The 23,809-nt window shown below is 47.8% G+C and overlaps 1 long non-coding RNA gene and 1 other non-coding gene across 3 annotated transcripts; both read right to left on the bottom strand.

The window, feature by feature from the left end:
• Positions 1–11,085: 11,085 nt before the first annotated feature.
• LOC132210742 (uncharacterized) lies at positions 11,086–22,075 on the bottom strand. 2 transcript variants are annotated; one of them, XR_009446910.1, is made up of 4 exons: positions 20,708–22,075; positions 15,266–15,370; positions 14,413–14,483; positions 11,086–11,572 (listed from the first exon to the last, which is right to left on the bottom strand). It is a non-coding gene; the product is annotated as an uncharacterized LOC132210742 (long non-coding RNA). The 2 variants fall into 2 exon arrangements; XR_009446911.1 differs by having other exon boundaries at positions 21,573–22,075.
• A 192-nt stretch (positions 22,076–22,267) lies between these two features.
• LOC132210765 (U2 spliceosomal RNA) lies at positions 22,268–22,458 on the bottom strand. Its single transcript, XR_009446949.1, has one exon. It is a non-coding gene; the product is annotated as a U2 spliceosomal RNA (small nuclear RNA).
• Between the last annotated feature and the right edge of the window lie 1,351 nt (positions 22,459–23,809).

Here is a 23,809-nt window from a genome sequence, read left to right as displayed (position 1 = left end):
GAAGTCCACATTGATACCGTTGGGCTGCAGGGTTCCCAAGCGGAATATGACTTGCTGTTCCTGCAACCTTCGGGTGGCATCATTGTGGCACTGCAGGAGGCCCATGATGGACATGCCATCTAAAGAATGGGAGGGGGAACCGAGCGGAGGTGTTCTGCAAAGCGGTCCCCAAGCCTCCGCTTGGTTTCCTCAATGTAGAGGAAGCCACACCAGGTACAATGGATACAGTATACCACATTGGCAGATGTGCAGGTGAACCCCTGCTTAATATGGAAAGCATTTTCTCCATCTGGTTTTCCTCTCATTCAGCTAGCGGTGAACTTGACCCCTCGCTGCCTGTAGTCTAAGTCTAGCCTGAAAAAACATCGGTCTGGTTATTTGTAGAGGGGGGGGGGGAAAAAAAGAGTAGAGGACTCTGTTTAGAATTCGGATTGGGGATTGGAGACAGAGTCGGGGACTCTGACAGTTGTAGAGGGAAAAAAAGGAGGTCAGGACTCCATTTAGAGGTCGGGGACTTTAATCTAATATTGGGGAGTGAGCGATAAAATAGGTCAGGGACCTGAGTATTCAAGACTTTAAATGAATCAGGGATTTAAATCTGATCAGATTGGCATTGTTTAAAGTGATTTCCAACTTAGTCTGCCAAAGACGACTCTAGGGAGTATCGCGATATATTATAACAAAGCTGTTAACGTTTTTGAAGGTTTGTGGAAGTCAATAGTTTGCTATTTGATGATAGACCGTTGATTCGTGAAAGGTTTTGGGTCAAGGTTAAAAAGGGAGTTTGTTTAAGATGGGTAATAATATAGATAAGACGGATGATCCGTCTTCTTAAGATAACAAACTGTGGAGCTGGATGAACACAGGCCAAACAGCATCTCAGGAGGACACAATCTGACGTTTTGGGCCTAGACTCTTCAGCAGAGAGGGGGATGGGGAGAGGGAACTGGAATAAATAGGGAGAGAGGGGGAGGCGGACCGAAGATGGAGAGAAAAGAAGATAGGTAGAGAGGAGAGTATAGGTGGGGAGGTAGGGAGGGGATAGGGCAGTCCAGGGAAGACGGACAGGTCAAGGAGGCGGGATGAGGTGGTAGGTAGGAAATGGAGGTGTGGCTTGAGGTAGGAGGAAGGGATGGGTGAGAGGAAGAACAGGTCAGGGAAGCGGAGACAGGCTGGTCTGGTTTTGGGCTGCAGTGGGGGGAGGGATCGAGCTGGGCTGGTTTTGTGATGCAGTGGGGGGAGGGGAGATTTTGAAGCTTGTGAAGTCCACATTGGGTATACCAATGGTATCAATGTAGAGGCAGCCACACCGGGTACAATGGGGAAACCAAGCAGAGGCTTGGTGACCGCTTTGCAGAACACCTCCGCTCGGTTCGCAACAAACAACTGCACCTCCAAGTCGCGAACCATTTTAACTCCCCCTCCCATTCCTCAGACGACATGTCCATCCTGGGCCTCCTGCAGTGCCACAATGATGCCACCCGAAGGTTGCAAGAACAGCAACTCATATTCCGTTTGGGAACCCTGCAGCCCAATGGTATCAATGTGGACTTCACAAGCTTCAAAATCTCCCCTCCCCCCACTGCATCCCAAAACCAGCCCAGCCTGTGTTGTTGAAGGTGCAGTTGTTTATTGCGAACTGAGCGGAGGTGTTCTGCAAACCGTCTTCCCCGGACTGCCCTATCCCCTCCCTACCTCCCCACCTATACTCTCCTCTCTACCTATCTTCTTTTCTCTCCATCTTCAGTCTGCCTCCCCCTCTCTCCCTATTTATTCCAGTTCCCTCTCCCCATCCCCCTTGCTGATGAAGGTTCTAGGCCCCGAAGAGGGTGTTGAAACCAAGGACACTGGTGCAGTATATAGAAATAAGCAGCAAAGTAAAAGCGCTAAAAATGGGTTAAACCTTGGATAAATCTGGCACTGGACCTCCTCTACATCAAATGTGCCGAGATAATTCTGAGGATGAGAAGCGATTCAGACGTCTGTCAGCGTGCCTTAATAACAATAACAAATTAGGGAATGAAATTTGGCCAATAGGGGGAACTTAGGATGTAGATAAATGCATAAAAGTGAAAGAAGCAATTTGAAAATGCAATTCAGAAACAAAATGAAAAACTTTAATATCCGTGTAGAGAAAAACTGCTGAGGAAATGACGAACAAATCTAAACTGGCGAGTTGGGAGAAAATGTCGAAGAGGGATTAGAGTATGTGATCATGAGGGAAACTTTAAATTGTGGCAGGTGTTGAAGCAGCAGTGTGGGGAGTAAAGCAGAACAGGAAAGATTGAGAAAGGAAATGCAGAATAAAGAATTGGGAGTGAAACGCCAGGCTGAATTACCGTACGGAAATAAAAAGGAGGTACCTCCTGACATATCTGGCTTGCCGATGTTGTTCCAAAGTAATGACATGAATGAGTAAGACAAGGAGGACGAGAGAAGGAAGTAGGCAACTTAAAATAAAGTGTTACAAGCAATGCAGATTATGTGATACATTAGACCATGCAGAAATTCCGCCAATACTGAGTTGCAGATCTGATGAATTGGTTTAAACTCCCTGTTAACATTGCAGAGATTTAGCTGGGTTAGAAGAGCCGTATAATACAGCATCAAGGGGCTATTTCCTAGCAGAAGTTATTTTTAAAAAATACAGTAACCTGCCTTTGGTTGCCCACATTGCCATAATGGAGGAATACAGTTCCTTCATGTAGTCATTTTCAGATTAAACATCAGTAATACATTTGTGCTGTTGTCTGGCACACCACATTTTGGGCGCAGGCCATAAGATAAAGAATACAAACCTGTGGCTTGTACAGACCCTATCTCCTGTCATTCTAGGTCTAAAACTAAACAGAGAAACAGGAAACAAAATACGGAACAGACTGCTAGTGGACAAAAGGAGGGAGGGCAGGATTCTTTTAAAACTCATTTGGGAGGCCTTAAAAAAAAAACCCTCCTCAGGTACACCCATCCAGAATTCCCTGTATGTTAAAACGCTTCTTCAGGCAATCCTTCTCCCTAAACAATTGGCTATTATCAAATGTGCTGTCCATGCCTCCGATGATTCTGTACTTAGGGTAACGCTCGGGTTGATCAGGCTGCCGCAGATCAAACTTTTATTGTGCCCTCTATGAGCAAGCAGGCAATAAATTGCTTGCCTCCTTTGAACACGACGGGCATGCCAGATATTGTCACTATTCAGCGTTTACAGGGGGACGCCCCTGACTCTGAAAAACGATTATGGAAGACACATGGGTGTTCACGCTCTGTGTCAAAAGGCGTCTGGGTGGCTCCAGTTGGCCAAGTATGTATACCTGATCAGAGATAATGGGAACTGTAGATGCTGGAGAATCCAAGATAACAAAGTGTGAAGCTGGATGAACACAGCAGGCCAAACAGCATCTCAGGAGCACAAAAGGTGACGTTTCGGGCCTAGACCCTTCATCAGAGAGGGGGATGGGGAGAGGGTTCTGAAATAAATAGGGAGAGAGGGGGAGGCGGACCGAAGATGGATAGAGGAGAAGATAGGTGGGGAGGTCGGGAGGCGATAAGTCAGTCCAGGGAAGACGGACAGGTCAAGGAGGTGGGAAATTGAGGTGCGGCTTGAGGTGGGAGGAGGGGATAGGTGAGAGTAAGAACAGGTTAGGGAGGTGGGGATGAGCTGGGCTGGTTTTGGGATGCAGTGGGGGGAGGGGATGAGCTGGGCTGGTTTGGGATGCAGTGGGGGGAGGGGAGATTTTGAAGCTTGTGAAGTCCACATTGATACCATCGGGCTGCAGAGTTCCCAAGCGGAATATGAATTGCTGTTCCTGCAACCTTCGGGTGGCAGCATTGTGGCACTGCAGGAGGCCCATGATGGACATGTCGTCTGAGGAATGGGAGGGGGAGTTAAAATGGTTCGCGACTGGGAGGTGCAGTTGTTTATTGCGAACCGAGTGGAGGTGTTCTGCAAAGCGGTCCTCAAGCCTCCGCTTGGAGCAGAAAGCCACAACGGGTACAGTGGATACAGTATACCACATTGGCAGATGTGCAGGTGAACCTCTGCTTAATATGGAAAGTTGCGAACCATTTCACCTCCCCCTCCCATTCCTTAGATGACATGTCCATCCTGGGCCTCACACAGCCATGCTGACTATTTCTAATCAAACTGTACTTTTATAAATAATCATAAATACCATCCTTCAGAATCCTCTCCAATAATTTGCCCACCACGGTCTGGTCTGTAATTCCCAGGATTATTCCTATTCTCTTTCTTGAACAATGGAATATCATTTACCACCCTCCAATCATCTGGTACTACTCCAGCGGACAGTGAGCTTGCTGCAATGTATTGTGGCTTGCTTAAATAGTGTCATGATGCAGCTCTGTTTGTGGGGGTTAAGGTGGTTGTCCGTCTGTGTGATCTTTCTATATATGCTAGTCTCAAACTTTGAGTCTGATATCTAGGTGACACCTTTGTGACTATTAAATACACAAAACTAGAATAAACCCACTGTCACATAAACAATATCCTTATCAGTTTAAAATTCATGAAAGAAGAAGAGAACAATAAATGACTACCCTTCCTGGAAATAACGGTAGAGCACAAAAACAACGGGGAACTCCAGATTAGTGTATATAGGAACAACGACACCTTCCATTTGCCAAATACTTTACCTCCCCCTCCCACTCCCTGGGTGACATGTCCATCCTGGGCCTCCTCCACTGTCACAATGACACCACTCGCAAACTGGAGGAGCAATACCTCAAATTCCGCCTTGGGAGCCTACAGCCTAATGGCTTAAACACAGAATTCACCAATTTTAAAATCTCCCCACCTCCAGCCTCATCCAATGTCCAACTCTTCCTCTCATCCCTGCCCCCTTGATCTGACACAACCTGTCCAACCTCTTCTCAACCTATCCGCCCTACCCTTCTCGCTGACTAATCCCCACTACCCCCTACCTGCAAGCAACCTATCAGCGGTCCACTTACTTTTCCCTAGCCCCATGCATCCTCCTTCCCACCGCCTTGGCTCGACACAACCTGTCCATCTTCTCTCTTGTCTATCCATCCCACCCATCCCACTGACCAATCCCCACCACTGCCTACCTGCACTCACCTTTCATCATCCCACATACATTCCCCAGCCCCAAACCTCCTCTCTGCATTTATTTTGGAGTTCCCTGCCCTTTTCCCCATTTCTGAAAAAGGGTCCCGATCTGAAACGTCAACTTTCCTGCTCCTCTGATGCTGCCAGGCCTGCTGTGTTCCTCCAGCCCCGTACTGTGTTATCTCTGACTCCAGAATTGGCAGTTCTTATTATCTCTGAGAAATCTTCTTTGGTTTTTTTATTTGAGAGTAAGTGGAACTGCACTCATCCAGGCAAGTGGGAGTGTTCCTATTCTCTGAACTACTCCTGTAGCATTCATATTTATATGGCAAGTCTAGTTGGGGAATGATAAGCCCCAAGCATGTTGACAGTGAGGGATTCAGTGATGGTAATGCCACTGAATGTCAACGGGCCGTGATCAGACTGTCACTAAAAAAACCAAGAACAAAGAACAGTACTTCACAGGGAGAGGTCCATCGATCCATCAAGCTTGCACTGACAAGTGATGTCTTTCTGAACACCCTTTGCCAAGTACGCAGTTTATACCACTATATTCCCTGCCTTTTTATGTATCTGTCCACATTCCTCTTATTGGAAATGGCTATTGCCTGGCTTTTGTGTGGCACAAATGTTACTTGTCACTTTTCAGGCCCAGCTTGTATATTGTCCAGACCTTGTTGCATTTGGACGAGCGCTGCTTCAGTATCCGAGGAGTCACAAATTGTGCAATCAACAGTGAACATTCCCATTTCTGGGCACCCCCACCCCGAACAGCAGCCCACACAGATTTATCTCTGCATCCTATCTCTGTAACCTTGCATTTTCCATGGCTGATGCACCTAACCTGCACATCCATGAGACCATAAGAATAGGGACAGATTTTAGGCCATTCAACCCATCAAGTCTGCTCTGTCATTCAATAATGGTTGACAAGTTTCTCAACTTCATTCTCCCAATTTCTCCCCATGACCCTTGATCCCCTTGACAATCACAAACCTATCTATCTCAGTTTTAAATGTACTCAATGACCTGGCCTCCACAGCCTCCTGTGGCAGTAAATTCCGCAGATTCACCACTCTGTAGCTGAAGAAGTTTCTCATTATCTCTGTTCTAAAAGGTCTTGCGATTACTTAGACTTGGTTGAGGGAAGGGCATGATAGGCAACTAGTTGTCACAGGATACCGATGCTTCAGGCGGGACAGAGAGGGAGGTAAAGGGGTGGAGGAGTTGCAATACTGGTCAAAGACGATATCACAGCTGCACTGAAGGAGGGCACTATGGGGAACTCAAGCAGTGAGGCAATATAGGTAGAACTCAGAAATAGGAAGGATGCAGTAACAATGTTGGGGCTGTACTACGGGCATCCCAACAGCGAGCGTGAGATAGAGGTACAAATATGTAAACAGATTATGGAAAGATGTAGGAGCAACAGGGTGGTGGTGATGGGATATTTTAACTTTCCCAACATTGACTGGGATTCACTCAGTGTTAGGGGTCAAGACGGAGCAGAATTCGTAAGGAGCGTCCAGGAGAGCTTTCTACAGCAGTTTGTATGTAGTCCAACTCAGGAAGGGGCCATACTGGACCTGGTGTTCGGGAATGAGCCCAGCCAGGTGGTTGAAATTATAGTAGGGGACTTCTTTGGAAATAGCGACCACAGTTCTGTAAGTTTTACAATACTCATGGACAAAGATGAGAATGGTCCTAAAGGAAGAGTTCTAAACTGGAGGAAGGCCGACTATACCAAAATTCAGCAGGATCTGGGGAATGTAGATTGGGAGAAACTGTTTGCAGGTAAATCCACATTTGATATGAGGGAGGCTTCTAAAGAGAGGTTGATTAGCGTGCAGGAGAGATATGTTCCTGTGAAAATGAGGGATAGAAATGGCAAGACTAGGGAACCATGGATGACAGGTGAAATTGTGAGACTAGCTAAGAGGAAAAAGGAAGCATATGTAAGGTCCACACAACTGGAGACAGACAAAGCTTTGTAAGAATATCAGGAATGTAGGGCGAATCTGAAACGAGGCATTAAGAGGGCTAAAAGGGGACATGAGATATCTTCAGCAAACATGGTTAAGGAAAATCCCAAAGCCTTTTATTCATATATAAAGAGCAAGAGGGTAACTAGAGAAAGGATTGGCCCACTTAAGGACAAAGATGGAAGGTTATGTGTTGAGTCAGAGAAAATGGGTGACATTCTTAACGAGTACTTTGTATCGGTATTCACCAAGGAGAGTGACATGACAGATATTGAGGTTAGGGTTAGATGTTTGATGACTCTAGGTCAAGTTGACATAAGGAAGGAGGAAGTGTTGGGTATCCTAAAAGGCATTAAGGTGGGCAAGTCCCCTAGTCTGGATGGGATCTATCCCGGGTTACTGAGGGAACGAGAGAGGAAATAGCTGGGGCCCTAACAGATATCTTTGCAGCATCCTTAAACACGGGTGAGGTCCCGGAAGACTGGAGAATTGCTAACGTTGTCCCCTTGTTTAAGAAGGGTAGCAAGGATAATCCAGGTAATTATCGACCAGTGAGCCTGACGTCAGTGGTAGGGAAGCTGCTGGAGAAGATACTGAGGGATAGGATCTGTTCCCATTTGGAAGAAAATGGGCTTATCAGTGATAGGCAACATGGTTTTGTGCAGGGAAGGTCATGTCTTACCAACTTAATAGAATTCTTTGAGGACGTGACAAAGTTGATTGATGAGGGAAAGGCTGTAGATGTCATCTACATGGACTTCAGTAAGGCATTTGATAAGGTTCCCCATAGTAGGCTGATGGAGGAAGTGAAGTCATGTGGGGTCCAGGGTGTGCTAGCTAGATGGATAAAAAACTGGCTTGGCAACAGGAGACAGAGAGTAGTAGTAGAAGGGGGTTCCTCAAATTGGAGACCTGTGACCAGTGGTGTTCCACAGGGATCTGTGCTGGGACCAATGTTGTTTGTGATATATGTAAATGATCTGGAGGAAGGTCCAGGTCGTCTAATTAGCAAGTTTGTTGATGACACTAAGATTGGTGGAGTAGCTGATAGTGAAGGGGACTGTCAGAGATTACAGCAGAATACAGATAGATTGGAGAGTTGGGCAGATAAATGGCAGATGGAGTTCAATCCGGGCAAACGTGAGGTGATGCATTTTGGAAGATCTAATTCAAGAGCAAACTGTACAGTAAATGGAAAAGTCCTGGGGAAAATTGATGAACAGAGAGATCTGGGTGTTCAGGTCCAATGTTCCCTGAAGGTGGCAACGCAGGTCAATAGAGTGGTCAAGGAGGCATACAGCATGCTTTCCTTCATTGGACGGGGTGAGTACAAGAGTTGGCAGGTCATGTTACAGTTGTATAAGACTTTGATTCGGCCACATTTAGAGCACTGCGTACAGTTCTGGTCGCCACATTACCAAAAGGATGTGGATGCTTTGGAGAGGGTGCAGAGGAGGTTCACCAGGAAGTTGCCTGGTTTGGAGGGTGCTATGAAGAGAGGTTGAATAGATTAGGATGATTTTCATTAGGAATACGGAGATTGAGGGGGGGATCTGATTATATAGGACAGATGTCAGAGGTAGTTTGTTTACTCAGAGAGTAGTAAGGGAATGGAACGCTTTGCCTGCAACGGTAGTAGATTCGCCAACTTTAGGTACATTTAAGTCGTCATTGGACAAGCATATGGACGTACATGGAATAGTGTAGGTTAGATGGGCTTGAGATCGGTATGACAGGTCGGCACAACATCGAGGGCCGAAGGGCCTGTACTGTGCTGTTATGTTCTATGTAAAATCGACAAGAGGGCGGAGGGGAGAAACATGTGGGTGATGAGAGTCTGAGGGAGACCATCCAGAAATGTGGGGACCATGAAAGGAAATTAACTGGAAAAAGAGTGATCGGCGATAATGGGACCTAGTACGACTAGTACAAGCTGCAGATTTGTCAGGAGATTCATGTGGGCTGATTACTGAAGGGCTTGGAGATTCTATAGCGGGAGGTTTGGTTTGGTCAGCGTACGGTGGTGGTGATAGGGCTACGGGCAATTGTTGGGACTGATGGCAGTCTTGGCCAAGGACGGGTAGGGTTGTGGAGGGGGTAGTGGTCCCGATGGGGCAGAGGGGTGCCTTCCCCGGTCCTCCTCCTCTTGCTCATATGTATCATTAATTTGGAGCAACATCGGCACGACAGATATCTCAGGAGGTACCTCCGATTTTTTTTCTCCCTCTGTCAACACAGCGTGCCGCTCTAATTCCTGTTCCTTGTCTCGTCTTTCCCTTTCCAGCCTTTCTTGCTTAACCCTTTCCTGTTAATTGAATATAGAAATCAATGGGATGTTATCCCAATAACATTTCACTACCACCCTTTGTCTTTTAAGGGTCAGCCAATTCTGAACCCAATCTGCCACAGTTCCCCCTATCCCATGCCTCCTTACTTACTGCATGAGCCTACCATGGGGAAGCTTATCAAACACCTTGCTTAAATCCAAATATACCACATCCACTGCTCCACCTTCATCCACGTGTTTGGTTAGCTCTTCAAAGAATTCAATAAGGTTCGTGAGGCATGATCTACCCCTCACAAATCCATGCGGACTATCACAAATCAAACCGTGCCTTTCTAAGTGATCTTAAATCCTGTCTCTCAGAGCCCTTTCCAATAATTTGCCCACCACTGACGTGAGACTAACTGGCCTGTAATTTCTGGGGTTATCCCTGTTCCCTTTTTGTTTTTCTTTTGAGCAAAGGAATGACTTCTCCTCTTTCCACTTCCGGCATTATACCCACGGATTGTGAGGGCAAAAGGATCATCGCCAAGGGCCCTGCGATCACGTCCCTCGCTTCCCATAGGATTTATCCAAGGATTCTATGAGGCCTGGGGATTTGTCTATCTTCAACTTTCTCAATTCCTAGCACATCTTCTTTACTAACATCAACCTCCTCTAGCCTACCTGCCTGTTTCACAATGTCCTCCCCTACAACTACGCCCCTCTTAGTTGTGAATAATGAAGAAGAGTATTCACTAAGGACCTCGCCTATCACTTTAGGCTCCGTGCACACATTGCCTTTATAATCCTTGATCAGCCCTACCCTTTCTCTGGTCATTCTCTTGTTCTGCACATGCGTTTAAAAAGCCCTGGAGTTTTCCTTGATCCTATCCACCGAGGTTTTCTCCATGCCCCCTTAAGGCTCTTCTTCAGCTCCTTCCTGGCTAACTTGTATCCCTCTAGAGCCTTTTCCATTCCTCTTTTCCGAAACATTACATAAGCCTCCTCCTTCCTCTTAACCAGGCGTTCGGCCTCTCTCGAGAACCATGGCACCCTCACTCCACCGCATCTTCTCAGCCTACTAGGGACAAACACATCGAGCACATGCTGTATGCATTCCTTAAACAATCTCCACATTTCTGTGGTGATATTCCCTGACAGCATCTGTTCCCAATTTATGTTACCGACTTCTTGCCCTACAGAATTGTAATTACCCTTCCTGCAATTATAAACTGATGAGAGCTAAGCCTTTTTTTATTATTCATTCACAGGATGAGGGCATCGCTGGCTAGGCGGCATTTACTGCCCATCCCCAATTGCCCAGAGGGCAGTGAAGAGCCAGCCACAGTGCTGTGGGTCTGGAGTCACGTGTAGGCTAGACCAAGTAAGGATGGCAGTTTCCTTCCCTAAAGGATATTAGTGAATTGGATGGATTTTTCCCGAAAATTGGCAATGGAATTCACGGTCATCATGAGATTGTTAATTCCAGATATTTTTATGGAATTCAAATTCCACCATCTGCCGTGGTGGGATTCAAACCCGGATCCCCAGAACATTATCTGGGTCTCTGGATTAACAGTCCAGCAATAATAGTACTAGGCCATTGCCTCCTGTTAATTTTGCTATGATTTTAGTGAGTAACAAAGTAAGCTGGGACCAATTGTAATGGGCCTCCAGTTGTCAATATCTCTAAGGCATTCCTTCTTTTGATTTGATTTATTGTTGTCCCATGTGCAGAGGTACAGGTGAAAAGTATCATTTTGAGTGCTCAGCAGTCAAACCATACTTTAAATATTACCATCAAGATAATAGAACAGAATGCAGAATAAAGTGTTACTGCTACAGAGAAGGTGCAGAGAAAGATCAACCCTAATGAGCGGTCCGTTCAAAAGTCTGATAACACGAGGGACAAAACCGTTCTTTAATTTTTGCATGTTTTCACATTTTCTCTTTACCAATAGAGTAAATATGGGGCAAGCGTGTGGCATCTTCAGAATGGGTATCTGGGTCACCCAGCCCTCAAAGGGTTCCCCCGGCTGCCCCACATACCTGGTAAAACCTGGGAATGTGAAGGAAGCACCTTTCTCTCCTCTACCTGATGGGCCAGTAAGAGCTCCGGTACCTGCGCCGCGGCCCTTGTAGGGCTCCTGCTTGTCCCCGGGGGTCAGTGGATTTTGGCAGCGGCGAAGACCGCTGCGACCCATGAGGCTCTGGATCCACGAGGCTGCAACCTGGCTGGAAAGAAAGAAAGTTGTTTGTGCCCAATGTTGCAGCATGCACCACCCTTAATTACATACATCTCTACTAATAACAAACTGTTAAATGAACTCTCAAAATGACAAAAATAACATTATTCCCGGTTATGTTTAACTATTAGTGTACAATCAATCAGAAGATTTAAAGGTCCCAGCACTGATCCCTGCAGAATACCACTAGTTACTGATCTCCATTCTGAAAACGCACCCTTTTACCGCTCCTGTCTTTCTTATGACCGAGCCACTTCGGTATAAATCTAGCCACCTCATCCTGGATCCCAAGATGCTTTACCTTTTTGTACCAGCCTGCCATGAGGCACTTTATGAAATGCCTTACTAAAGTCCACGTAGACAATATGCACTGCCCTTCCCTCAATCAATCTTGTCACGTCCTGGAAAAACTCAATCAAGTTGGTGAGGCATGACCTTCCCTGCATTAAGCCACGGTGTTTGTGATTAACAAGTCCACATGCTTCCAAATGTCAATAAATCGTGTATCTCAATATCTTCTCCAACAGCTTCCTCATTATTTGATGCCCGGTTCACTGGCTGATAATTACCTGAGCTATTTCCCTCTTTCATGACATTGGTGGTGGGTGACCACAATAGGCTCCAGGCCCAGCAATGCCCCCAACATCACAGTCCATTCCAGCAGTCGTGCACTGGGACCATCGCAACTCTGTTGCCAAGAGTCCCACACTGGCCTACCACACCAACGCCAATGCAACCACATGATGGCATGTTGACTCAGGCTAATAGAATCACCACAACTGAAGGCCATGACCCCAGTAACCCTAACCCTACCTTGGGGAAAGCTGTTGGCAGTCTGCCTCACCTGTGCTTCTCATGATTTTATGGATCTCTATCGGGTCACCACTCAGTTTCCTGCGCCCCAGGGAAGTAAGTCCCAGACACTCCTCCTCACTCAAACCTTCCATCCCAGGTCGTATCCTAGTAGCTTTTTCACTGCACTCTCTATTTAGATCCTTTCTACAGTAAGGTGACAAGAAGTGCACCCAGCAGTCCAAATGTAGCCATACCAACGTCTTTTACAGCTGAAACGAGACCTCCCAACTCCTACACTCAGTGCCTTGACCGATGAAATCAAGTATTCCTTCTTCACTACCCTGTCAACCTGTGATTCCACTTTCAAGGAGCTATGAACTTGTGCCCCAAGATCTTTGTTCACTAACACTGTCTCATGCCCTGCCATTGACTGTACAAGCCCTGCCCTGGTTTGACCGATCAAAATACAACACCATGCTTTATCTCAATTAAACTTCATCTGCCATTCTTCAGCCCACTGGCTCGTATGATCAAGACCTCGCTGTATTGCCAAATAACCTAATTAATTAACCTAAATAACCTATAAGCCAGCCTGCCCTCCTGTATTCTCTCGCGTGTATTCTGACATCCTCTATCTACACCTCCAAGGAATTCACTTGATGCCAGGTGCCTATGCATGTCATATGCCTGGTTTTTCTTGGCTCGTGCCTCCAACTCTGTCCAGGGTTCGCTAATAGTGCCAGCATTACCCCTCACTCCAAGATGAACATGCTGGCACTGGACCCTCATTAACTCACTTTTGAAGGCCTCCCATCTACCAGAGGTGCCTTTTCCTGCAAACAGAAAAGCCCCTCCCAATCAAATTTTGAAGGTTCGTGTCTTAGACCATCAAAATTGGCCTTACCCCAATTTCGAACTTTAACTTGTGGACCAGACCTAACCTTTTCCATAGCTATTTAGAAACTAGTGGAATTATGGTCACTAATCCTAAAGTGCTCCCTCGCTGACACCGCAGTCACTTGCCCTGCCTTAGTTTCCAACAGGAGGTCAAGTTTTGCCCTGCAGTAGGGCCATGTACATAATGCATGAAAGATTGTCCCTGAACAAACTTCTCTCCATCCAAGCCCTTAGCGCAATGGCAGACCCTGTGATGTTAAGAAACTAAAATGCTGTACTATTGCAACCGTAGAAAATAACTGCAGGAGTAGGCCATTTGCCCCTTTTGGGCCTCTATGACTCATCCAGCGTGATCATGGCTGATAATGCAATTTCAGTCTCCCACTCCCTATTTGTCTTCCATACCTCTTGATGCCTTTAGCCACAGGGGCCATGTCCAGCTCTATTCTGAGTATATCTAATGAACTGGCCCCAACAACTTTCTGTGGTAGGGAATTCCACAAGGTTACAAACCTGATATTCTTGCAGCTATCAGTGATCTCCTTACATATTGAGGAGCTGACAGAACAATGTTAACAAAGTGATCTCCCTTTTTTAATTTCTCGGTTGGCTTTGTTAGTCAAGGACAGTATAACGGTGACTGAAAGAACTTTTGACGAGGACTCATCTACTGTGGTGGTATGGGCTGAGGTCAGCAACAGGACAGGCGAGATCACACTGCTGGGAGTTTTTTATAGGCCTCCGCAAAGTTCCAGGGATGTGGAAGAGAGGATTGGCAAAACGATTCTGGGCAGGAGTGAAAGGAACAGGGTGGCCATTATGGGAGACTTTAACTTTAGTTCACAGGTTGGCGCAACATCGAGGGCCGAAGGGCCTGTTCTGCACTGTATTATTCTACATATCAATATATACTCAGTGGATGAATCCTCAAGAATGTCTTCTCAGTGCTGCTGTGATGTTCTCCCTAATCAAAAACACAAGTCCCCCTTCTGCTCTTGCTTCTCCTTCTATCCTTTCTATAGCAGCTATACCCCAGAACATTGAGCTGCCAGCCCTGTCCCGCCCACCAGCCATATTCCTGTAACAGTTATTATATCCTAGTCGCATGTACCCATCCATGCCCTGAATTTGCCTCACCTGTCAGACCTATTGCGTTGAAATGAAAGCACTTTAATCCAGACTTCTCTTGCTTTCTGTCATGCTCTTGCCTGAAAACAGAAAATGCTGGATATCACAGCAGGTCAGGCGACATCCGTGGAGAGAGAGCAAGCTAACACTTGAGTCTTGATGACTCGAACAGACGTGTGGTGTGAAGGGGGCAGTATTTATACAATTATGTGGGGGTTTGGAGTGCTGGGGGAGAAAGGTTGCTGATAGTGCAGATTCAGTGATTGGAATGTGAAAATGCCAGAACCACGCTGTGTCCAGCTGCCAAACTGGGGCCGGGGGTGGGGGTGGGGGAACCAACGATCCCATGGGAATGGGTGGAGTGGAGAAAGGACATGGTGATGGAGAACGCAACAACTAAAGCCAAAGGGAAGGAATGAGAGTAAGGTCACAATCTGAAGGTGTTACCAAGTGCAGAAGCAAAGTGCTCAGTACGAAGATGAGATGTTGCTCCTCCAGCTTTTGCTGTGATTTGCTGCAGCAGTCGCACGCGGAGGGCAGACCATTGGGAATGCAAGTAGAATGCTGTACAAGCCTGTGTGGCTCACTGAAATCTTTTAAACAGTCTGCCAAACGCTGGTGGAAAATGCTGGGGCTATTATGGAAACCCTGTGGCAGACAACTCCACGTGTACTGTTGTCCTTTGAAAGTAAATGTGAATTTGTACTGCCGAACCGGGATAGACCAGAAACCATTCGAGATATCCAGCACCATGAAATTCCGCCACCCTCCCCTCCCTGCTTTAAGGCAGGAGTGCGCCTTTCCATCAACGGCACGCGCCATTGTTTTGAAATTCACAACCACTTATCCAGGTAATTAATACCTCTTGAAACTGCCGGCCGCGGTTTCTCCCACAGCTGTGGCTCCGCTGGGTCCTAGGGCCCATCATCCATTCATTCATTCCAGTTCTGAGGAAGGGTCGTTGGACCTGAAACATTAACTTTTTTTTTAACAATTTCTGATTTTTGTGTGTGGTAAATTTGGTTAATTTTTTAGCATGTATAATTTGGTCAATTTACACTATAATTCTTGACTAGTTGTTGACTGGTGATGTACACACACTGTAATTTTTTAAACTAACTAGAGTTTTCTTTCCCCTTCCTGCCTCTCTCTCTAAGTTCAGGACACTATGGCAATGTTAGTGCCCATACTGCCTCCCTGGTTCAGTTTGGCAAATGGGATACTGTGACACTGTGCAAATGAGACATGACACAGAGCAGAGATTCCTCCTGTGTACTTAACCCTGTTGCCCTTCCTCCTAACTGATAGCAATCATCATGTGGAGTGGGTATTGAAGCTGTCCTACCCCGTGCGTGGATCTGCCTCACTACCACTAGCACCTTCGCTGCCGTGGGTCAGTCTACGCTTCTTGGTGCTCCCCTTAAGTCCACAAGGTGAGGGAGAGAATGCTCCTATTCTGAACCCAATCCCCTGCCCCATCCCAGTGTTCACTGTTTACTGCCTGTAAGTGAACAGTCATCCTACTCTCGTCTGCTGCTTCTGCATTCACCAGGGCTACAATGAAGCCATGTGATTAAAGCCAGCCAATCCTGAACCCCCACTATGTGCTGTAGCATTTCTACTGCGTGTGTCTGATTTGTCAGCTGTTAAATTGATTACTTTCCTTTGTACCGTACAGCTCTGTCACGGCAGTGATTGTGTTGCAGGCCTTCACTGACACCTGTTCAGCCTTGCAAATGTGCTCTGCCATTCACTAAGATCATGGCTGATCTCATTGTGGTTTCAATCCCACGTTCCTGTTTCTTCCCCTTGTGTATGTGCTGCCATTCTTCAGCGATCAAGGACGTACCTGTCGCAATCTACTACATCACTTACACGCACGCATACGTCATACTGAAACTGACAGGTTTACAGTAGGCCCTTTAAACTTGAATTATAACGACCGGTTGCCGAACACTCCACTCGCCTGGACACTGTAGCTCAGGGATTACTCCCTTGTTCCCACACTCTCTCTGCGTTTTATTAATTATTTATTAAATATTCATTAAAAACCTTCTCCCTAAATGAATGGCTATTATCAAATGTGCTGCACAAGCCTCCGATAATTCTATAGCTATTCGAGGCAACACTCGTGCTGATCTGGCTGCTAAACAGGCTGCTGCAGACCAAACTTTTATTATACCCTCTATGAACAAGCAGGCGGAAAGTCGCACACCTTCAGACAGGACGGGCATGCCAGATATAATCACTGTTCAGCACTTACAGGGGGAACGCCCCTGCTTCTGAAAAGAATATTTGGAAGGCGCATGGACGCTCGCAATCTGCGTCCTCAGGCCTTTGGGTCACCCCAGTCGGCCGAGTGTCGGTACCTGATACTTTGTTACCTATTGCTTGTTGACTGTCTGCATTCTGACACCCACCTTGGCAAGGCGGGAATCAGTGGTATTATGCTCCGTACCTGGTGGCACCCCAGACTGACTGAGGCAACCCAGTCTCGTATAGCATCATGTCTCACATGCCAGCAAAACAACGTGGGTCAGGGAGTGGGATGCACACCAGGAAAAACACCCTTGCCAGGTGGACCATTTGCTCAGCTACATTTTATTGAATTACTGTGCGTAAACTGTTATAAATATTATCTTGCCATTGTAGATGTATTCAGTAAGTGGATAGAGGCTTTTCCAACGACAAACAACAAAGCCTCAACAGTAGTAAAACTATTATTAACTGAAATAATACCGGAGGTTTGGAGCGCCGCGACAAATTAGTTCAGACAATGGTCCGCACTTTGTAGGAAAGATTAATAAGGAACTGTGTGATACGTTGCACATCCAACAGCAATTCCACTGTGCCTACCACCCCTGGGCGATAGGGATAGTGGAAAGAGCTAACGGAACACTTAAAACTAAATTGACTAAGTTGACATTAGAGACCGACCTGAATTGGCTAAAGGTTTTGCCCCCAGCCTTGTATCACATACTAATAACACCCCACTCTACTACTGGGCTCTCAGCAACAGAAATAGTCTATGGCTGACCCAGCAGAACACCACGGGATGCCAATACGAGCCCACCCAACCAAATTGACCTAAACGTGATGGGAGAAGAAATGCAAAAGGTACTTCCGGCAACTAACATCATCTTTAAAGTTTCTCCATTGACAGGTGAAGTGCGCCTTCGGACTGCCTCCGCCGACACCGGGCCAAGAGCTCAAGATTCAGGATTGGTCTTCGTGGCCGCAGATTGGAGATTTTGTACTTGTCCGGGACTGGGATCGTCCCAAGCTTGGACCAAGTTGGAAAGGACAGTATCAAGTGCTTCTTCAGACTCTGACAGATCTTAAACTTAAAGGACAGAATCGCTGGATCCACCTAAGTGACTGCAAACGATGGATTTCCTCAGAGGTAATGGGAACTGCAGATGCTGGAGAATCCAAGATAACAACGTGTGAAGCTGGATGAACACAGCAGGCCAAACAGCATCTCAGGAGCACAAAAGCTGACCTTTCGGGCCTAGACCCTTCATCAGAGAGCGCGGATTTCCTCATCAGCTTGCAATTAACCATTGGACTGAGTATTCTTCTGCCCGTGCATGGCCAGCAGGACAATCTGTTTTATAGAACACTCAGACAGCATGTTACCCGCTAGCACGGTCTGTAGAAGCGTTATTTGTGGCAACACCAGCCTGGAACCCTAGTCAGCTTTATGAGGTAGAGTATTCCGGTAAACCTTGCCGAGGGGAGAGGGGAACTTGGACGAGGGGTGTGCAGGGTAAATGTGTGGAATTGGTAGTTAATAGGCCCTCTAATTGTGGGGACACTAGACCTAGGCATGGGAAGGGAGGGGCTAACGGTACAAATCCCAACAGCTAGTTTTGCTTGAATGGAACTGCGGCTTGTTGTGTGCATGCTCCAGTCACTCATCACCCCCATAATGTTTCCTGGCCCCATTGGTGCGTAAAAGAGAAATTGCACTACTAGAGGAGGACTGTTGAACTGCCCCTGCTTAGAAGCTAAGCCAATAACTGTGACCCCGGGCATACGGTGGACTTGTGGGGATTGCAGTGGCACCCATGTAGAAACGGACTATGGGTCATTTCTATTTAACTCTGCAAACTTTCGTCCATATTAGACTCAATCCTCCTTTGCATAGGTAGCAGGAAATACGTGAATCTGTTACCTGCTACCGGGCTAACAAGGGATTCATTTTCCTCCTTCACAACTGCCACTCCAACTCTGCCGGTGCTGTTTATACTGTTGGGACCATCGGCTCCCCTCACGGTCCCTTGTCCCCAACAAGCACGAACGCAACGGCAAATTGTCACACGCTTCCTGAGCCGGGAGTTTTGCGCTGCATGGTAGAACCCAATTGACTTGGGCTCTTCTTAGGATACAGCTTCCTGGGAACTGTCAGTTTGGGTGGCTCCCCACGGTGGTGGCCGCAAAAAAAAATCGAAATTACCTTGTATGTGGACTCACTGCCTTGAGACACAGCACAATGACGGCATTGGAGGTAGTCAACCAAGAATTAGCCGAACTTCGGCTCCGTGCTCAGCAAACCCGGCATGCAGTGGACTATCGACTGGCTCAGCAAGGAGGAGTATGCACTATTATAGGGGACAAGTGCGTCACCCATGTCACCAGCGAGTCCTATAACATTACCCAGGCTATTCAAGCCATACAGGGGCAGTTGGAACAGTACAGAGAGGCACCCCGAACTGGGGAGGCCTTGTTAGGTTGGCTTATGGGTGGTTCTTGGGGCTCATACCTGCTACATGGGCTAGTTCTAGTAGTTATCATAGCTGTCTGCTGTACATTTATTGCATGCCTGAACCCGTACTGCAGATTTGCGTTTGACAAGTTGGCAGCTCCCTTCTCGGCCCCGATATAGGTTATCATGAAATGATAAAAGGAGGGAATGAGATGTTATTGGGATAACATCCCATTGATTTCTATACTTCTATAAATTAATGTGCTTTATCTGCCTACACATAGGTATGCAGACACAGCCTTAAAACTTCCTGCCCAACTAGAATTAGGTGTAAAACTTTGTAACTCCTTATCTTCCTACACATCGGCAAGCAGACACTGCCTTAAGCTTCCTGCCTGAATAGAATTAGAGCTGAACTGTGCAAATCTTTATCTTCCTGCACGGGGGTATGTGGAAACTGTTTCAAGTAAGGTTAAGTGAGGAACATTTGTAAAGGTGTGAGACTTCTGAAGGATTTAACTTCTGTCTCTGACAAAGGGGCCAGGGCACTGACCTTGTTCAAGCCAGACACATCGGCAACTTGAAATTACATTCTGTCACGTTAACAACTTGAAATCGCCTACTGTCATGAGCAGTCACTTCACGAACGATCGATACTATATCCTGGTCTTTTATGTTCTTGATGTAATAATTGTTTTGTATCCTGTCTTTGTCTGTTGTAGTACTTGTTTCATGTATCATGTCATTGTGAGATGTAAAACTGTTTTATGTATTATGCACTTAGCAAAGTATAAGAAGCAGGGACTGTCCACTGCTTGGAGAGAATTACTTACTAGACTCTGCACTCTGTGCCGGGTTAAGTACAGTGATCCTCCACAGCTTGTACTTGCTTTGTAATAAAGGATTTGCGTTTTTCTAAACAGGTCAGTGTCTTGTTATTGCATCAAGTCCGTGAGGGTCTCTGCAAACGAACCTGACACAACTACTCGGAATGTTCCGCGGCAACGAGGCCAGGCCCACCCTTCGCAACACCGGAGACAGGTAGAATCTCAGTAAGTAGTGACACTTGGTGTTTGCACACTGAGGATCTACGCACAGCTTGATGCAGCCGCACACAAAGGTAGCCATCAGGGCGAGAGTGGCGCTCAGCACGTCCTTTCCCCCGTTTCCCAGGTCTTTGTACATGGTGTCCCCTTGGACCTGGCCCATCCTCGACCCCCAAACGAAGTGGAAGACGGCCCGGGTGACAGCAGCGGCGCAGGTCCGGGGAATAGGCCAGGCCAGCGCCACATACAACAGTACCGAAAGGCCCTCGCACCTGACAACCAGGTTCTTACCCGTGATGGAGGGGGACCGGAGCGTCCACCTGCCCAGCCTCTGCCTCAGTTTGTTGAAACGCTCCTCCCAAGTCTTAGTGCACGCCCCAGCTCCACCGAACCAAACACCCAGCACCTTCAGGTAGTCTGTCCTGATGGTGAAGGGGATGAAGGAGCGGTCATCCCAGTTCCCAAAGAACATGGCCTCGCTCTTGCCCCTATTGACTTTGGCACGCGACGCCAGTTCAAACTGGCCGCAGATGTCCAACAGCCTACTCACCGACCGGCGATCGGCGCAGAAGACGGTGACGTAGTCCACGTACAGGGAGGTCTTGACCTGCAGGCCTCACGTCCTTCCTGATGGATGTGGCGAAGGGCTCCACACAGCACACGAACAAGGCAGGAGAGAGCGGGCAGCCCTGCCTGACTCCAGATCTAACAGGAAAACTGTCTGATTCCCACCCGTTGATCGAGACTGCGCTAACGATGTTGGCGTAGAGCAGCCGGATCCAATTGCGGATGCCCTCCCCGAACCCTGTCTGCAGGGGTGCTGAAGACGTCGAGCAGTTTGGCGTCCTTCACCGTGTCCATCAGGAATCTGGACGTGATGTCCAGTTTAGTCCTCCCCACCCACCCCCCTGTCCACTGTCCCCACGGCGGATCTTCCATCTGCATCGATGATGCAGTTGAAGTCTCCGGCTAGGATGACCGGCCTGAACGTAGCCAGCAGGGGTGGAAGCTGCTGCAGGACGGCCAACTGCTCACTCCATACTGCTGGGGCGTACACGTTGATCAGCCTCAGGAGAGCGTTTTTGTAGGTGACGTCCACCATTAGGAGGTGCCCTACCACCTCCTGAACTTGGGAGATGGTGAAGTTGCACCCCCGCAGCAAAATAGCCAGGCCCGAGGAGCGACAGTCGTTACCCGCGCCCCCCCACCGACCAGACTGAAGGCCCACGAGTCCAGGCGCCCGACCATTTCCGGTACCTGCCGAGGTGCAGTATCCAGCACTGCTGCAGAAACAGGAAGTCTGCCTTAATGTCGATCAGGTAGGCCAACGGGGAGACGCATCGAGCTGTAGACTTGACGCTCCGCACGTTAACGTTCGCGATTCGTACCCCGATTGTAAGCAGTAACCGCAGTACCTAGTCGGAATCCATTCACCCCAGTCGGTCCCTGCATCCCTGCTGTACAGGCGAACATCTGGACACTCCCCGGGCTGACGTAACTGTCCATACCGTCTTCAGGGTCACTTTCACTGTGTGGTGTTGCCGGGCTGAGGACGCAACTGCGAACATCGGGCTGCGGGTCCTGCCGTTCCCTGTTCCTGACATGAAGCTTCGGTGCTCCCGGTCGCCCGGAGCCGTGGTGCGGACCGACTCTCCAGATTCCCGGCGGTGGAGGGCTGAGTGCTGGCAGGGCGCTCCCGACATCCACGGCTTTCAGGTAGGGGGCCTGCTCCTCTCCTCCTTCTCCCTGGTGACCTTGATCCTCCTCCTTTGATGGCCCTCTCTCTGCGAATCCTCTTCTTGGGAGGAGCTTCTGTAGCCGCCCTGCAGCTGCCACTTCCCGTTGCGGTGTCGCGGTGCGGAGGCTTGGCGGGGATTTCTTTTCCTGCTATTTGCAGTGAGTGACGATTTTCCACCGCCCTGACTCGTTGGTGGCCGCCTCCTCCACCAGAATGAGCGGTGTGGACATAGCCAGTAGGAATGGAAGCTGCTGCAGGATGACTCACGATACTCTCTTTCCAGCTGGGGGTGTACACATCAATTAGTCTGACAGGAGCACTCCTGGACATATGTGTACATGAAGACAACATTCTGCTTTTAGACTTGCAAATGAGGGGTGCACCGTTCCCAGAAGTACTGCAATACAAGGTCAATGCATAGAGTGGACAGAGCAAGCCCCTATTCCATCTCCCTGCTCCAAAAATCAATTTAACATATGGTCCCCAGATAAGGGACATATCAGATATTAAACTGATAAGAACAGACACTACACTTGATCTTAGCCAAAAGGCTGAGAAGCAATACCTACAATACCGCGGACTGCCTCATGTCCCGTTTGTGCTCCGTCTTTTCAACCAGCTTGACTATCTTCAAAGACTTGTACTTCACTGCTGACAGTTCACTATTCCCGCAGTCCTTCCGGGATTCCTAACCACAGCCAAGATCACTTTACAGCAGTTGCTTTTCACCGCCCCCCCCCCCCACATTGTCAATCAACAGCTGCTTCATAGTCATGTAGATCATTGGTATTTCTCCAATCAGACGGGACAGGACTGAGCCAACATCACTTATCACGTGGCTGGCAGGGCATCAGTGATAAGGCAGCAACCAACTGTGCACAACTGCACGCATAGAATGAGACATTCAATCAAAGAACCAGTTCTGACAAAGGGTCACTGGACCCGAAACGTTCATTCTGTTTGTTTCCTTCACAGATGCTGCCACGCCTGCTGAGCTCTTTCAGCAATTTCTGTTCTGTTCCCTGATTTACAACATCCGCAGCTCTTTCGTTTTTGATCTGAATGATACAGCCAGCCTGCCGTGTCTACATCAGCTCTCTGCGTGAGCAATTTCCCTGCTCCCGCTCACCCTGCCGCAAGTGTTCTCACTTCAGATCATTACCCGACTCTCTTACGAAAGCCACAATTCAATCTGCCTCCAGCACCCTCTCAGGCAGTGCACTGCATATCCGAACCACTCGCTGAAGATGCTCACGCCTAGGACACCACCTCATTGAAATGTGACACTTGGACAGGGATCCCTGCAGTGCAGCCCATTAAGCAAACTGATTCTGCCACAACCCTCTGAACAGCATCCCACTCTCTCCCCGTAACCATCATGGCATCCACCTACCCTACATGTCCCTAGACACAATGGCCAATCCACCTAATCCGCGCTTCTTTGGACTGTGGGGAGAAAAAAACATCGCCTGGCAGTAGCCCACATAAACACGGGAGAATGTGCAAACACCTCAGGCACTGTAACGGACCAGTCAGCATAAATTCCCAGCGGTGGAGAACAACAACGCTTCATCCACTGAGGATGTTACCTAGCATGGTGATGAAACGTCTGAACGTAAGACAAACCAGCTCGGCGAGCAAATCAACATCCTCATCCACAACGCAACCGACAAATTTTTGCTAAAACTTTAAACCGCACAGATGGTCACCCGAGGCCGTAATCGAGCCAAGGTCCTTGGCCCTAAGGCAGCAGTGTTAACTACTGTGCCACCCTCCTACAAAAAGAGACGGAATTTCAATTTCTTGTGAAACTTAGTGTTTGCGCATTGAGGTCCTGCGCACAGCTTGAAGCAGGCACACACAAAAGTGTCCATTAAGAGGAGAATATGTCCTTCAGCCGCTTATCTAGAGCTT

Source organism: Stegostoma tigrinum, chromosome 19 (assembly GCF_030684315.1).
Source record: "Stegostoma tigrinum isolate sSteTig4 chromosome 19, sSteTig4.hap1, whole genome shotgun sequence".
NCBI classification, from domain to species: Eukaryota; Metazoa; Chordata; class Chondrichthyes; order Orectolobiformes; family Stegostomatidae; genus Stegostoma; species Stegostoma tigrinum.
Note: the sequence above shows the minus strand (reverse complement) of the source record. Positions and strands in the feature narration are given on the sequence as shown.